A 17,745-nucleotide genomic window follows, 5' to 3' on the forward strand; every position below is an offset into this window, starting at 1 on the left:
TAGCTCTTTGGGGAGGCTGATGCAGGAGGGTCACAAGTTTGAGGCCAGCCTTGGCAACTTGACAACACTCTGACTCAAAACAAAATTTTAAATAGAGGGCTGGGAGAACAGCTCAGTATGTAAGGCTCTGGGTTCAATTCCTGGGTGAGGGAGGGAGAAAGAGAGAGAGAACAAATATGTTTTAAAATGGAAAGGATCCCTAAAAATCAGTTAATCCAGTGTAACTTCCTGCCCACCAGAATTACAAATTAAGAAATGGAAACCCAAGGAGAATGTTTTGTTCATGATCACACCGCTATTTTGGTCAAAAACTACCCAGAACCTAGAGATCCAAGTCATCTTTTCAGTGTGACATGCTAACTACCCTGGATTATTACCTCTGACGGGACAGATAACAAGAAAAATCCTTCAAGCACACACAAGTACCTTTTACACGGTTCACACTCGAGCATCCATCGGGAGGAAGACGTGAAGGCACTAATAAAGTCCTGTGTCCCAAAACATCTCAAAGAACAAACTCTGACATGATCATGGTTACATAAAATTAGTAAGGAATCTGACTGGGAGGGTGGGAGGAGGGACAGACACATCCACAGCCACTGCACAGATCACGCGGCTGCTACGCTGTGGCTCTGGGGCGGCTCCCAAAGGCTCACGTGTTGAAGGTCTGATCCTCAGTGCAGCAATGTTCAGAGGTGAGGCTTTGGAACGTCACTGGCTCATGGGGCTCCATCTCATCAGCCCACTGAGGGGTTCACAGCTGAATGGACTGTTGGGAGGTGGTAGAAACTGTGGAGGGTGGAGACTAGTTGGAGGTAGGGGGTGCCCTGGAAGGGTGGGTCTCATCCCTGGCCCTTCCCGTCTCTCTGGGCTTCCCAGCCGCCATAAAGTGAGCAGCTTTGCTCCATCACGCTCCCCGTCATGTTGAGCCTTTGCTCGTCTACAAAGCCACGGGGCCAAGGGACTGTGGTCAGGGGCTGGGGTTGTGGCTCAGCGGTAGAGTGCTCACTAGCATGCATGAGGCACTGGGTTCAATCCTCAGAACCACATACATGTAAAATAAAGATATTGTGTCCACCTAAGACTAAGAAATAAAATAAAATATTAAAAAAAAAGGACTGTGGACAGAAAGCTCGGAAACCATGAGCCAAAATCAGTCTTTCCTTAAGGTTTTTGTTTGTTTGTTTTTTGTTTTTTTTTTTCCCCCCAGGTATTTTGTCAAAGCAATGGAAAGCTGGCTAACTCAGTGACCATACAGAGGACGGCACCTAGGCAAAGCAAGAACAGATGATGTTTCAAGAGAAAGACTGGGTAGGGGGGTCAGAGAACAATCAAGGAGAGATTTAGAAGGAGCATTGAGATGAACCTAGGGGCTGAGGAGACTAGTGCTCTCTTGTTGTAACAGCCAAATTCTAATATAGAAAATGAAAAACATAGTAGGGACCATGAGGAGGGCTAGGTATATGTTTAATAATGAATAGAACCAATCAGTGAGGTTTCTTTTTAAAAAATCATGAATAAAATGTAGCTCTTTGCTCACATGCTATGAAATGTACTTCCCAACAAGGAGCCCAACAGACAGTTGTCAAGAAGAGTTACTGTGGAGAACTACGCTTTCACAGAATGATTAAGATTTTCCAGAAGGAGAGCTCAAAATGGACATGTTAATGAAAGTATTTTGGTTTCTGATTCAGCAAACATTCATCAAGGCTTCATGAACTCATACCATAGGTATTGATCCCAGAAGTTGCAAATGCCACCAACACAAACGAGAGCCTAATTCACGTTGACGGACTCCAGATGTGTTCTTCCACCGTTTTCTGTTCAAATGCACAAATGCCCTCCTTTGAAAGCCTTCGTTTTAAACCAATTTCATGGTTAAGAATGTAAGGATAAGTATGAATATTATCCTACCAATCACCACCGTAGCATGAAGCCAGAGGAGGTAAGTTAACGAGAAGAATTTGATGCCGCGCTTGCCAGAAGACATTGGGAATCATTAAATAACAATTTTATTCTCTCCCTGAGGAAACAAAGGACCTCGAACATTTAAGTGACTTTCCAAAGGAGGAAAAGTATGTTTTAGACTAGAATATAGATGTATTAATACCCACTATAATGACAGTACTACTACACTACCCAGGAAAGACAGATGTTATTACCCTTTTAGCACTTTATTATTGATAAAACCCAAAGAGTCAGCTTCATAACTATGACATTACCTTCAAAAAGAATTTCAACGGACACTTCACACATTCTGTCAGACACATTTAATCAAAAGTATTCCTATCCCTTCATCTATTGAAGGGCATCCAGGTTGCTTCCACAGTTCAGCTATTGTGAATTGAACTGCTATGAATGAACATTCTCTCTGATAAGTGGATGCTGATCCATAATGGGGATGGGGGAAGCTTGGGAAAAATGAAGGAACTTTGGTCAAAGGGGGATAGAGAGGGTGTATGGGGGCAGGAAAGATGGTGGAATGAGATGTGCATCATTATCCTAGTTATTGTGCATCAATATCCTAGGTACATGTATGACTGCATTTATGGTGTGACATGACATCGTGTACAACCAGAGAAATGTAAAGTTGTGCTGCAAAGTGTGTACAATGAATCAAAATGCAGTCTTCTGTCATATATACCCAATTTAAATAAATAATAAATTTTTTATTTTTTTTATTTTTATTTTTTAAAGAGAGAGTGAGAGAGGGGGGGACAGAGAGAGAGAGAGAATTTTTTAATATTTATTTATTTTTTCTTAATTCTCGGCAGACACAACATTTTTGTTTGTATGTGGTGCTGAGGATCGAACCCGGGTCGCACGCACGCTAGGCGAGCGCGCTACCGCTTGAGCCACATCCCCAGCCCCTAAATAATAAATTTTTTAAAAAGAATTCCAAAGGCACCATGCTGGTCCTGCAAGGGGACTCTCTATGTGACAGAGTGTTAAATATTACATGATGGATGGGACAACTGAAGGCAAGGATAAAGAGCCCGTGAAGCACAAGAAAATGAACCTCACACTCAGTGGAGGCCCTGCCAAGCCTCCACAGTTGGCTTTGTATCCACCAACAGGGAAGAACCGGAAAAGAAAACAAAGGATGGGCACCGTGCCGCATGCTTGTAATCCCACTGGCTCAGGAGGCTGAGGCAGGAGGATCACAAGTTCAAAGCCAGCCTCAGCAACTTAGCTAGGCCCTAAGCAACTCAGCCAGACCATCTCTAATTTAAAATAGATAGATACATAGATAGATAGACAGACAGAAATATAGATGGTGGGGGGGTTGGGGATGTGGCTTGGTGGTTAAGTGCCCCTGGTTTCAATCCCCAGTACCAAAAAAAAAAAGGAAAGGAAAATAAGGAAGATAGCTAAAACCAAACCCTCTCACGGTTGGCCCAGTTCTAAGCACACGGTGTTAATTAATCCATCAAATTATCAATTCTTAAAACAAACTTCCATTGAGGAAGCTACTGCTGTCATGTTCCTCTTAGAGAGGAAAACCCTCTTTACTAGCTAACAACAAAAAAATGTTTTGAATATTAAAGTACAGTACATTGGACTAAAATCCACCACTGTATTTTAAAAGCTTTGGGAATCCTTAACTCTCACTGGGTTAAGGGAAGATTAGCAAGCTTACTTATTATGCTGTTTCCCAAACTGACAAAAGAATCTTCAAAATTCTAGTTTTACATACCGTTCCCAATGCAAAGAAATCACTGAGTAATGGGAACTCAAAGAACCATGTCCAAAAGACACATTTGGAAATCTAACCATGAATTTAAAAGAAACCTTGTAATCCAACACCAGAAAAACACAATGAAAGCTGCAGTCCCGATTCTGTTACTCAATCTACAAACCTCATAAGTGGAAACCAGGCAGACCGTTTTCCAGCTGGATGGCATGCCTGGAGAGGAGTGGCCAGCACCCAGGCGTCCAAGATCCAAGATAGGAAATACATGATACACTCCTGGCAGGGCCCTGGGCAGGGCCCCAGCCCGTGTTTACTGGCCTTAACCATTTGAGGGAGGGGCTTGAACCGAGTGCTTTTTGTTCCTAAGGTTATGAACAAGTAGCTCATAAAAATAAAAGCTTTCAAATTCTAAATGACTTTTATTAAAAATCTTTGATTGGTTTACATTTATGGGCATGCTAACAACCGGTAGTCGGAGAAACCTGGATTCCCACGTCAGCTGTGCGATTCCATAACTGTGCGGTAAGGGAGTCACAGGTCCCCAACCTCCTCCTCCTCGTGGCTGATAGAGGTGGACATCCTGGATGTCATGCTCCCTGCCTTCCACATACTCCCACTTGCCAAGTCGCCTACTTTGCCTTTCTGGAACCTCCCCCATGTCCGCCACCACCACTCCCCTATTGCCACTGCCTTGGATCATGCACACTATTAAAATTGATCTTCTTTCTGCCAGTCTTGCTTCCTCAAATGCACTCAACAACCCAAAGAGGGACCAGTCTAACCTCTCTCCCCCTGACCTGTGCCTCACTTAACATGACTTGCTGATCTTCTCTGCTTGGAGTTCTCTCGGTGACCTCATCACTGGACCTTAACTTCTTAACACATTATCGGGGACCACTCAACTCTTGTTCAGTGTTGAGGAGCAGTTGTTTAAATTTGGGTTTCTTCCTTATTCCATAAAGGACTTTTTTCTTTCTTTCTTTTGGAATAAACTGGAGGGTGTATACAGAGCACCTAGCACAGTGCCCAGTAGTTACTACCTCAACTTCTGATTCTTATCTTCTGTTCCAAAGCTTGCCAAGTGCTTCCCCCATAAAAGCTCACTTGATTCTTCCATTAACTCTAAGACTTATGAGGCCATAGAATAGAATAAACTGAGGCTGGTGATGTCTAAGGCCTGTCAAATCATGGTCAATATTCATTATATTATAAATCCTAATTTTCTTTTTTTTTTAAAGTCATATCTTTCTGTCAAGAGTTCTGGCTTCTTTTATTACATTTAAGGAATACAAACAAACAGGTCAAATTCCACCATAACGGACTCCAAAGGACTTTGGTTTGTTTCACATCCCATAATTACTTTAAATAAGTAAGCCATCAACTGGCTCATTCATTCATTCCTCCAATCTGCAAGTACTTATAGCATGCAGACGTCACAGAAGGCATTGTGTTTGGAGTTGAGAATGTTCACTTTGTGAGACCTTACAATCTCTTATGTGGAGACAAAGCTCTTATGTGACCTTGGAGAAGTCCCTGATACTCAGTTTCCTTACTTATAAAATGGGTGGATTTTTCCAATTATTCCAATGCTATTATGAATTGTAGACATTCTAGGATTCCATATAACTGGCAAGCCCTCTTGACATCTACCAAGGACATACTTTTATATCACAATTCTATAAATTTTTGTGAGATGATCCATATACTCGTTGTAACTTGGAAAAACACTTCCAGATTACCCTCGTGCATTGTTGGGAGTTTTTAAGTACATACATATTTGAAGCATTTTTAAGAATTTTGCATCCAATTTAGTTTGTAAATTGCCCCTACATAAAAATTGCATTTTCATGGGCAGATTGTGATCTTAAATGATTTCACTGGAGAACCTAAATAAATCAGATTGAAAATCCCCTCTTCTTCTTCTCCATTTAATTCTATGATAATGTCACTTTGGGATGCCTGAAATTCTTCTATACGAAATGGCACTTTAATCCAATTTGTTAGCATGCATTTACTGAGCAAAGCTCTTTGTGGTCTTGGAGTTTCTTGCACCTTATCTGTGTTGGCAAATCATGCTTAGATGATGGAACCCCAGTGCCTTGCAAGGCCAGCAGAGGCAGCCAACCACATGCTGATAAAAATCCCTGCTGCCCACCAGGGAGTTCACACATCAGAGTCTTCCCTGTAATCAACTAGAAGGCTTCTATCTGAATAGCCAGATAGGAGCCAAGTTGAGCACATTTCTATACACCTGCTTACACAACCCTTACTTCTTCTAGAGTTCACAAAAAATAACCCTTTCTTTTCCCATTGATTTGGGGAACCTTACCCGATCTCCTACTCCATCATTTGTGGTAATGTATGCTGAAAACAGTGGGAACAGGCTTAGGGAGGATCACCACTAACCTATACTGTAACTTTGGGTAAATTACAAAAGATATCTTCTTCCAGCAGAGTGAACTGCACCAGAGGCTTGGCGAGTTGATTTGCAAATTGGATTTTAGTCTCTGCTTGCCTGTTGGTTGAAATGACCTTGTGCAGTGAACAACCCACCCAACTCTACAAGATCACATGAGCAGTTGTGCAAATAAAAACGTGTTCTCTTAGCAGAGCTCACAACTAGAGGAGGAAGAGCTTAACTCTGGCAATAGATCAAGGGGAAATGAGAAGGTATTTGACTGACAAAGGATGCATGTGTGGGTTGTCAACAGATGAACAAGAGGAGTAAGAACAGTGAAGGCAGAGTGTCACGCATTCTAGATAGTGGCCTAAAAATGACAACCTGCTAGCAGTTTGATATGTCTGCAGCAGGCAGTGTTTGTGTGCTTCTGTGTGGGGTGGGGGGAGTCGCAGGGAGGGAGACCTGAAAAGGGGCATCAGATGAGACTGCAGAGGCAGGCAGGAGGCCATATTATTAAGCATATTATACAGCATGGTAAAATGTTGAAACCCAATTCTGGGATCACTAGGGGCTTGTTTCATGATTGTAAATAATAAACTTTTCTTCAGTTATACCTTGCCATACTTTTTATATTTATCACAAAAGTCTTTTTTTTTTAGAGAGAGAGAGAGAGAGAGAGAGAGAGAGAGAGAGAGAGAGAGAGAGAATTTTTAATATTTATTTTTTAGTTGTCGGCGGACACAACATCTTTGTTGGTATGTGGTGCTGAGAATCCAACCCGGGCCGCACGCATGCCAGGCGAGCGCGCTACCGCTTGAGCCACATCCCCAGCCCCCACAAAAGTCTTTAATATCCTAAAACAGGCTTTATTTTCCTGTAAACTGAGCAGGTAAAATCCAATGAAATTGAAGTTTCTGGAACTGTACTGATCTTGAGACACTTTTTTTTAAAATTTTAATATTTATTTTTTGGTTTTCGGCGGACACAACATCTTTGTTTGTATGTGCTGCTGAGGATCGAACCCGGGCGGCACACATGCCAGGTGAGCGCGCTACCACTTGAGCCACATCCCCAGCCCCTTGAGACACCTTTAAAACAAAAATCTCAGACTATCGGGAAATACTTCTAAGTGTATATATGTACATGTTCTAATGTTTAATGCCAAAATTCTGAAAGTGGCTATTGGCTCTTTTCACCCAGAGCCTGGGGCTAAGATTTTTGGAACACATGATCTGCACCTGTAAGAGACTTGGAAGACATTTCAAAAGCTTTGAGAGGCGATCTGGCTTAAATCTCTTGAGAAGAGAACTGGAGATTGCCAGGTGTTATCGGTTAAAATAAGTCTATATCAGAAGCACTTGAGAAACAGCCGGTAGAATGAGTGAAACCCTGTGAGAAGAGAACCCCAGGACCCTCACGTATAGTGAATAAAGGTCTTATGGCGACCCAAGGCTGCCTGGCAGTGTCACCAAGTGGCCTCTAACCCTGGGGCTGCAAAGAGCAAGAAGAATTCCCCCTGAATCGGGGATCACGCAGCACCCCCGCCCTCCCCACACACACACTCTGTAGATAAGTTACCCCATTTTCCAATTTAAAAAAAAAAAAGCAAGACGAGGCAGGAAACACGTTGATGTTAAGTTTCACCCTTTCAAAACGCCTCGTGCGATCTTACTTGCACACTTTACGGCGCTGTCAGAAGTCAACGGTTGGAAGAAAGGGAGAATGGGCCCTTTTCTTCCTAGACTGTTTTTTCGTAAATATGATCCCGCAGGGGCACAACGTATCGGCTTTCAAAGAAACTCGGCACCTCGGTCCCCAGAGGGAGCGCGGGTCCGGGTGGTCTGCCGGGTGGCCGAGGCGGTACTCTGCACCTCCCGACGCCACGCGAAACTCGGGTGCTCAGAAGGGCGCAGCGGCGACGGCTCGGTCTACACCGTGGAGCGGGGGACCCAGAACCCCGGGGCGCCCTGGACAACTCGGCTTTGGGCGAGGACCTCTGCCTCTGCCAGCCGGGGCGCGCCGCCTGCTCCCCCCGGGATCCGGTAGGGGTAGGCCTGAGGTGTCCGCGCCGGGGGACCGAGGGACCGGGGGACCTGGGGACCGGGGGACCTGGGGACCCCGTTCCAGAGTCTTCTGTAACGTTTACCCGGGGCCAGGCTCCGCACGGGAGAACAGGAAGGGCCCGGGGCTACCACCCGGGGAGAGGGTGGTAGCCCCCCCACCCTCTCAACCTTCCCTGCTCCATGCCAGCCGCGCCCCTCTGCGGGGTCCCAACACCAGGGGGGAGGAGAGGGGGCGATCCACAAAGGGGGCGCCGCGCTCGCCGCACGTCCCGGGAGCCCGCGTCCCTGCCCCGCGGCGCCCCTTACCTCGGGTCCGGAGCTGGACGCAGTCAGAGCCGGTCGCGCCCAGCTCTGCCCCGGGCTCGGCGTGAGGCCCAGCCGGGACGCCGGGCGGAGTTGGAGAAGTTTCTGGGGTCACTTTGTTCTCCGCTCGGGCGCGCGCGGTGCGCCTGCGGCGGTCCAGGATGCCCCCGGCCTGCGCGCTGCGCCTCGGAGCCCGGAGCCGCGGCCGCACCTTTCTCCCCGGCCGCCCCGCCCCGGCCGCCGGCCCCGCCCCGGCCCGCCCCTGCCCCCGGCCACGCCCCGCGCCAGCCCCCGGCCCGCCCGGCCCCGGACCCCGCCGCCGCCCCCCGCACCCCGCGCTTTCGTGGCAACATCCCAGTAAAGAAAACAGCTCCGCAAGTTCGAGCCAGAGGCCGGTCGCTGTGCCCAGGACTGCGGGGTGGGGTGAGCGTGGACGGTCTGTCCGTTCCCGGGTCTCACCGGGAGCCGCCGTCTCCGAGGCAGCGGAGACTGCCCATCTGTCCCCTGCTGAGACCCAGACGTGGGATGGCTTCAGGCGGAGGAGGCCGTTGAGACTCCGAATCCAGCCGATGTTGGATTCTCCAGGTGCAGAGGCTGTGAGGTTTATTAGAGAAACTCGAGTGGTGGTGAGAGAAGGCTGAGGAGGCTGAGGCTCTGCCCCGAGAGGAGAGGGATGGGGAGGTAGATGGGAGCGATGTGCTACTATGGGGTCTCCTAGAAGCAGCCCCAAGACAGGAGTAGGAGTGGAGGGTTCTCTTTGAGAAAATGACTGTAAAACTAAATAAGGCAACTAAGGGAGAAAGCCTGGCAGTGTGAAATCTGAGCCCGAATGAAGCACCGAGGGAAGCCACCACCTAACTTCCTATAGTCTAAGATCATTGGTGAGTTCTGCAACCAAATCCACCCATTTGGGGGACACCGATCTCCTGGGAGCAGCCAAGTTGGAAGTCAGTAAAGCTCCACGATAATTGGAGCTCCGTGCAGATCTGTGAGAAGCATTCTGACAGCCTTCTCACACTCTGGAAGGAAATCAACTTTCCCACAACAGGACCCACAGTTTTAAGCCCCCATGGCTTGGCTGGGATCAGACAGACCTGCTCTCCATTGGCAACCAACACAGGCTCTGTGCACACTGAACCAGTAGTGCCAGATTATTCCCACTATGTAGGCTGCCCTGGTCCTGTCTCCAGATCCTTACACCCAAGGCTCTGCCTAGGAAATGCCCCCCACCCCCCCCCCAACCTTCCCTGCTCAATGCCAGCGTCACATCACCTCCTCCAAGGCACATTTCCTCCTTAATATGTTACTTCTTCCACATCTATCAGTCTGGGGAGAGGTGTGTGTGTGTGTTTGCTTATTGTAGTGCATTTCTTCAGTTTTAAAATACTTATAAAGTAACATGTTTGTAGCGTAAACTTAGAAAAATACAACCCAGATAACTCCAAATCCCCCAGTCTTATAGACTCTGTCCCTTGATAGCCACATAACCAGTCTGAGCCTCCATCCCATGCATATCAGTATAGAAAGAAAACACACAGCCATTTGAACAGTGAATGTTTAATATGAAGAACCATCACTTGTAATAGGATTTGGAGTAATGAGGAACTGATCAGTGAGAAGTCAAAAGAAAACAGGAAGAGTAGATAGAGTAGATACAAAAACTTAAGAAGTAGCCACCAGGCCTCCAGCTGAGATAAAGTCCTCCAGGGTGAGCCTCCTTTTCCCCTGGGGCTGAGACACAACTGATATGTCACCTTGGTGCCTGCTGGAAATCCACCCTTTAAAACTTGCTAGAGCCAGGCCTGGTGGCCCGTGCCTAGAATCCCAACAGCTCTGGAGGTTGTGGCAGGAGGTTCAAAGTTCAAGGACACCCTCAGCAAGAGGGTGTAACTTAGCAAGACCCTGTCTCAAAATTTTAAAAAAATAAGAAAGGGCTGGGGAAGTGGCTCACTGATTAAGTGCCCCAGGTTTCAATCCAGGCACAAAAAAAAAAAAAAAAAATGCTGGTATCTATATTACAAAAGTAGCTGAAGGGCAGAGTTCAGGAAAAGCTAACTCCATGGGTGTTCTTGGAGAAACTGCCCATACTGAAGAGGTCTGCACAATGCCAGGGCAGCCACCAGAGGACAAAACTCTCCCTTCCAGTAAGGTCTCACCTGCCCCCTGCTGACAAAGCTTAACAAGTCTGCACACAGGGCAATTATTTAAAGGACCAGATCCATTTGTACGGAGAAGGCAAAAAAGATGAGAGACAACTGGACTTCTAAAGTCACCTCAGAAAGTCCAGGCATTGCCCAGTGCCCCTCTCAAAACCTTCCTGCTCATTCCAGATGAATCTGCACATTTTTACAAATTTCTCCTGGCTGGCACTTGTCCCCTGCACCAGCTGATTGGTTCCTGACCTGGACTTCTCTGCTGCAAGTTGTCTCTTAGCATTTCTCCCCCAGGAGCTTCACAGCTGGAGATGGTTCCTCCTCTCCCAGGTCCCTTAGCACAGCTATGACTAAACTGTGAATTCAACAAAATTTGACAAAAACTTTGGGGACAGGTGGGGATGGAACCTAGGAATTACAAAAGGGAAAAGAAAAAACTTAAGACCCAATAATGGTTCTGAAGATGTGAAAACATCCATGGGACTGGGCAGGGAAGCAGTAAGTCCCCTCCACATGGAAGATGTATCACTGTCCCACACTGAAACCCAAGTTGCATTGCCATCAGGGCCAAACAGAGAAAAACAAATGTTCCTCCTTATCCTCAATCCGAGTCCCACTCCATCATCTGTGGAGATAGTTCTGTCAGTTAAAAAAATGGTGTGCATATCCCTTTAGGAAGAAAAAATTAGTTCTCAACACCTTGACTTGGTCATTTAGTAATCCATTTACTGAGTGTCTACCCAACCCTGGCACTGTACCAGGCAGTAGGAATGTAATCTGCATAACTGTTACAATTTGAGGGTGATAGTAAATTTAAAAACTTACAAATAGTTATTTTTTAATGTCTCATAAATACGGTGAGGACACAGCATAATACAGTTTGAGTACCCTGCATCCTAAATGCCTGGGGCCAGAGTGTATTTCAGATTCTGGGATATTTGCAGACACACAATGAGATATTTAAGGGATGGGACTCAAGTCGAAACCCGAAATTCATGCATTTATACACACAGCCTGAAGGTAATTTTTATGCGATATTTTTTAGTGTGCCTCAATTTTGACTGTGACCTGTCACATGAAGTGAAATTGGGTATGGAATTTTTCTACTTCTGGTGTCTGTCATGATGGTGGCACTCAAAATGTTTGGATTTGGGAACATCTCTGCTTTTAGGATTTCAGATTAGGGATGCTTAACTTGTGATGAGTGTTCGCAGAGAGCACTCAAGATGGTCCCTCGAGAGGGCCTCCTTGAGGCAGCAACATTTGAGCCAAGTCCTGAAGGACTGAGGGAGAGTTGGATCATTCCAGATAAAGGGGATGGTACATTTGAGGCTTGGAGTTTGAAAGGAACAAGGACAGATTGACAGGAGATGAAGCCAGAGAAGCAAGTGAGAGCCAATCATGCAGGGTCAGGAGGGCATGTTAAGGATTTGGGATTTTCATTCTTAGGCCAATGAGAGCCCTCCAGTGGCTTTTAAGCACCCAACTAGCTGGTGATGGAGAATAGACTAGGGGGTACATTTAAGACACATCTGGGAAGAACATGGGAAGAATACATGAAGCTAATGCTCAGGATATAGGTTGAACCTGGAGACTGAGACTGGCATGCAGAAATAACGTGTTGCAGTGGGCAAGCTGAAATACCCTGGGCAGACACCGGGGAATGAGAGGAGACAGAGCCTTGCAAGGCAGAGGTGGGTTAGCAGACAGAACAGAGGAGGACGGGCAGGGGGAGGGAGACAAAGAAGTGTACAGGATCGTCCACATGGTATAGCAAAAAAAAAAAAAAAAAAAAATCCGCTTGCCTGTAGACTCACTCAACAACCACATAAAGAAAATCTACCTGCAGAGATAAATTCAAATTTCCACTCCAGCAAAAGAGAGTGTGAAGGTTATAAACGGTCACCCCAATGTCATGGGCATCCACTCACTTCATAGCCATCAAGGTTTTCAAACTACCCCGTTATAGATCCTTTTCTGTTCTAAAAAGTTAACAAAGAATAACAGCAGCCATCTCACCACTTAGAAAGAGCCTTGTTGTCCTATTTTCTTTGATTACCCAAATCTAAGGGAAGGGGTCTTGTCCAATGCCTCTTTTTTATTCCTCCAGTTATTACACTTTGTGAAACTCAGAAGGTGCCTCGTGATGTTTTCAGAATGAATTCTGCCTTCTTGGGTCAGGCTAATTTTGGAGAAGTTGAGACTTCTTGGAGAGCCTTTCCAAGGAAGAACATGGTTTCCTTTCTGCAGATCACTTGACCAAATACAAATGGATCTTTTCTGCTGGCTGCTCAGAACCTTGTATGATTTCTTTGCTACATGTTTTAAATGAAAGAAATAGAGAGGGGGGGGGAGGGAAGAAGGAAGTGAGGGAAAGAAGGAAGGAAGGAAGGAAGGAAGGAGAGAGAGAGAGATAGGCTTCATTGGAGTTCCAAAAAGCTGACTTTAGCCCCAAATTTGATCCACCCTCCAGTGGCTTCAAACCATTTGCATATATGTATGGTATGACTGCATGATATAGTCATGTGTGTGGGCATGCATGTGTGTACCCTGTGTATGCACATATACATGGGCAAGAGGTTGCTTTTCTTTCCCTTAGATTTATTTCACCAGTTTCCCTTCCCTCCGACAAGTTTGAAAGAATACTGGAAAACAAATAGCCACTTTGTATTAATACTCTATAATCTCTATAATATCTAAACTATATCTATGCTTTCTTCAGACAACTGCTCAAGATTCCAAATCCAAAACCTTGATTCATGTCAGCGACTCTCTCCTCACCAGGACCATTAGCATCTCCACCCCATCACTGACATCTCCAAAGAAGAGACAGCAGTTCTCGGTGCTCCCTGGGAAGCAGACCATTCTCAAATTGAGTGAGTTTTGAGTGGTTCCACTAGCTCATGTTCCAGCCTGTCTCTTGAGGAGCCTGTGTGCAGGCACCCTGTGCGCTCACAAAGACTTACCTTGGACTTCACCCTCAGAGAGGAAATCCTTTAAAAAAATATCACCTTGACATTGATTGCTCAGTTTGTTTTATTTTTCACAATTTATAAAATCAGCCTGATGAACGTATCTGAACAGGTATCCGAATCAAAATAAAGTACTGCATATAATACTATATACGCCCAGCACCTGGTCATGTAGTCAGCAGTTATTTTCACTGGCGCCCTCAGCAGAGGAAATGTGTTCATGTTTCCATAAACTCACTGTGAAATGCAAAACTTACAAAATACAAGCATACCTTTTCTCTCAAATTTCCCTTTATGGCCCTAGTTCTACTTTTCCAATTCCCTCGTCCCATTAAACTTGTTCTTGGACTTCACCAAAAGCTTCTCTGTTGACTCTTCTGAATTCCTTTTGCTTCCTCCCAGGCCTCTCTGTGGATATTCAATTTTTTTTTCCACTCTGCCCCCAACAGCCTAGTCTCCCTAACTTTCTGTTCTAAAACTGCTTATTGTTATTATTATTATTGGGAATATTGGGGTTTAGGGTTTTGGTGTCTCATTTCTACATGGATAAGAAGGACAGGAAAACAGGTAATACTTCTGCTTGCTGACAAAGATAAATTGAGTCCCATTTGAAGTGGAAAGTTATTGGCATGGGGCCATCTGGTGCACAGATGGGATCTTTAGAAGGAACTAATTTTTAAAGTTAAACTATCTAGATAATGGACTTCAGCCAGGATGTTAGAATTGCCTGTGTAAAAGAGCTGTGAAATCTGTCCAGGTGTACTGACGAGTAGTTGAATCAGTACACACTAATCATCATGTACTTCCTGAAAAAGTATTATAATTGGGTGATGATATGTAATTTGGGATTCCTGTATCAAAGTAAGGCTATTAAATGAGCTAAAACTTAGGCACAGTGGTGCACACCCATAATCCAGCTACTTTGGAAGCTAAGGCAGGAGGATCCCAAGTTGAAGGCCAGCCTGGGCAAATTAGCGAGACCTTGTCTCAAAAATAAAATTGAGCTGGGGGTGTAGCTCCATCATAGAGAACCCTTGGGCTCAATTCTCAGTACCAAAAAGCAAAACAACAACAAAGCTAAATAAGTAAATAAATAATAGATTGGGGATGTATCTGGGTGGTAAAGTACCCACGGGTTCAATCCCCAGTACAAAAGATGAAGGAGAAGAAGGAGGAGGAAGAGGAGGAAGAAGTCTTAAGGTATCATCTATAATAATTTTAGTACATATTCATCGGTATGTCATATATATGTATGTGTATAAAATGAATATCTTTGCATGTCAATATATACAGCCTTAACTAATTCATCTAACATTATACTTTTGTAGTTTTTGATTCTTAAAGGAATTTCACAACCTTAGTGATATATTGGAGAATGGTGTCATGCAGAAGTCTCTTTTTAAATTTTATGTCTTAGCACAGAACATAAATACATATTAACAGATACATGCATTCATAAATCTTTGAGCAATAATACCTTGAACTTGGGGCTACTATTTGCTTTTTACCAAAACTTTCTAATTATAAGCTTTAAGAAAGTCACAAATATTAAAAATCCAAATTCAAGCTTTTAAATTGGATTTTTTTGTCCAGTGCTAAGGCTAGAATCCAAGACCTCAGGATGCTAAGGCAAGCATTCCCAGCCCTTAGATAAAGTGTTCAATAGGACTGACTAAAAGGTTAATTTTATATCATGAGACCAAAAAGAACAGTTTTTCTTTTTTTTTAAAGAGAGAGAGAAAGAGAAAATTTTTTAATATTTATTTTTTTTAGTTTTCGGTGGACACAACATTTTTTATTTGTATGTGGTGCTGAGGATCAAACCCAGCACCCTGTGCATGCCAGGCGAGCGCGCTACCACTTGAGCCACATTCCCAGCCCCAAGTTTTTTTCTTTTAAAAAAAATAAAAATTTTTGATGTTAAAATATTATCCTCTTGATTATTACAGAACTCTCATGAACACTTGCAGTGGCTCCCCATAGTTACAGATTAGTGAAATCTTTCTGCCCACAATTTCCCTCTGAGTTTTAAGGGTATTCGCATTTAACCAAATTTTAAAGAGAAAGAAATAAAGACAGAAAAAAAAAATCAATTATTGTTGGCTACTCTTTGCCAACAATATCCTTTCTCACTCCAACCTCTCCATCCCTCTTCCAACACAGGCGAGGAGAGCCAGTTTGCACGTGGTGGAAGCCTTCCACATCACTGTAGGAGGACAGCCTCAGTGAACGCACTGACCAGTGCGGGATTCCCTAATCAAACAGATGGCCTGTGTGTTAGGTTTTCAAAGCTGTGACCAGACACCTGACAAGAACAGCTTAGAGAAGGAAAGGTTTGTTTGGGCTCACGGTTTCAGAGGTTTCAGTCCCTGGTTGGCTGATACCATTGCTCTGGGTCCAAGATGAGGCAGAACTTCATAGAGGAAGGGCAGGGTGGGGAAGAGGAGCTCCATTCATGGCAACCAGGAAGCAGAGAGGAGGCGGAAAGGCCCACAGGGAAGATGCACCCCTCAGGCCACTGACCCACCTCCTCCAGGCACGCCCCTCCTGCCTACAGTCACCACCCAGTTACTCTGCTCCAACTAGGATGGACTGCTGAGGTTACAGCCCTCATAACACAATCATTTCACCTCCAAACATTCCTGCACGGACACAGGGGCTTTGGGAGAACACCTCATATCCAAACCATCACACCCTGCTTTAAAAATGCAGCCCTGAGAAGGAGAGAGGACAGAGACACTGGGAACTACTTTCCTTCCTCCTCTCCACTCACACTGTCTTGATTCATCCTGTGCAAATCTGTACTCTCAGCCAACAAAGGCTCCCTCCCTTTCTCCCTTCCCTTCCCCTCCCTTTCCTTCTTTCTCCCTCTTCCTTCTCTCCCTCCCCTGCTCCACCTCCCACTCCACCCCCACCAAAAGACGGAGGTTATCTAGATTGGCTTTGAACTCCTCGGCTCAAGCAATCCTCCTGCCTCAGCCTCCTGAGTAGCTGAGACCACAGGCACTGCACCTAGCACAAATACAATTTTCTGTAATAAGAAAGGTGATGATTGGTTTTTGTTTTTATTTTCTCGGTGCTGGGGGTTGAATCGGGGCCTCCACCATTGAGCTCCACCTCCAGCCAAGAAAGGGTGCTGGCTCCTGGATTTGTGAGGAGTCCCACCTGGACCTGACCTTTCACGGAGAATGGCAACCACTCCAGATGAGCATTTCTATTAATCTCAGAGAACCAGACAGTGAAGCAACCAAAGCCACCCTCCTGCTGCTACCTGCTCACCCTGAGACTCTAGGGCATTCCAAGTTCACCTACCGGCAGTGGGTGGTTGAGAAATCCATCTTCTCACTGGGGTGAGGTAATGAGAAACAGCCAATTCAAAAATGTACTGGAAGCCCTCGAGAGTCTCCCTGGCACTGTCCTCATGGCAAGGTAAACAGAGGAGGGACTGGCAGGCTGTTAGCTGAAGCGCTGCCAGCCTGTGCTAAAAACCAGGGAATACATAAAACTGTCCACTTAAGGGTCACTGTGCAGCCTCACGGCCCCATACCACCCCCAACTCTTCCTCACCTACTACCCCTGAAGAAAGTGACATTTTGTTCTTGCTTTGTTCCCAGTCCAACAGTTTCATCAGTATAGAAACACTAGTGGGGAAGCCAGACACAGTGGTGTATGCCTATAATCCCAGCTACTGGGGAGGCTGAGGCAGGAGGATTGCAAATTTGAGGCCAGCATCAACAAATTAGTGAGACCTTGTCTCAAAATAAAAAATAAAAAGGATTGGGGACGTAGCTCAGTGGTAAAATGCCCAGGTTCAACCTCCCAGTGCCAGGAGAAAAAAAATAGTGGGAGAATTACCAAAAACATACCTTAAGACTCTAGGATTTTGCACAACCCTGCCTTTCTTTCTCCCATTGGACCAGACTTCACAATCACTTTGTCATTGTGGTGGCCCCACATTTGCTCCTTGTTGGGGCTTAGATGGAAAACAGCTGTGTTAATGCAGGAATATTCCGAGGTGAGATGACTGGGTTGTGAGGGCTGTAGCCTCATCAGTCCATCCTGGTTTGAGTGGACTGACTGGGTGGTCACTGGAGGCAGGTGGGTGTGGCTGAGGAGGTGGGTCACAGGGAGCAGGGCCTGGAAGGGTGCATCTTCACTG

General features: G+C 45.4%; 1 protein-coding gene and 1 long non-coding RNA gene across 4 annotated transcripts in view; one reads left to right on the forward strand and one right to left on the reverse strand.

Moving 5' to 3' along the window:
* The window catches only part of Scaf8 (SR-related CTD associated factor 8), a 282,467-nt gene that overhangs the window by 64,694 nt on the left and 200,028 nt on the right, over positions 1 to 17,745 (reverse strand). The window lies entirely within an intron of this gene.
* On the forward strand, positions 11,722 to 13,945 carry LOC144365987 (uncharacterized). The gene is made up of 2 exons (XR_013424740.1): positions 11,722 to 12,915; positions 13,337 to 13,945. It is a non-coding gene; the product is annotated as an uncharacterized LOC144365987 (long non-coding RNA).

This window comes from Ictidomys tridecemlineatus, chromosome 8 (genome assembly GCF_052094955.1).
Source record: "Ictidomys tridecemlineatus isolate mIctTri1 chromosome 8, mIctTri1.hap1, whole genome shotgun sequence".
NCBI classification, from domain to species: domain Eukaryota; kingdom Metazoa; phylum Chordata; class Mammalia; order Rodentia; family Sciuridae; genus Ictidomys; species Ictidomys tridecemlineatus.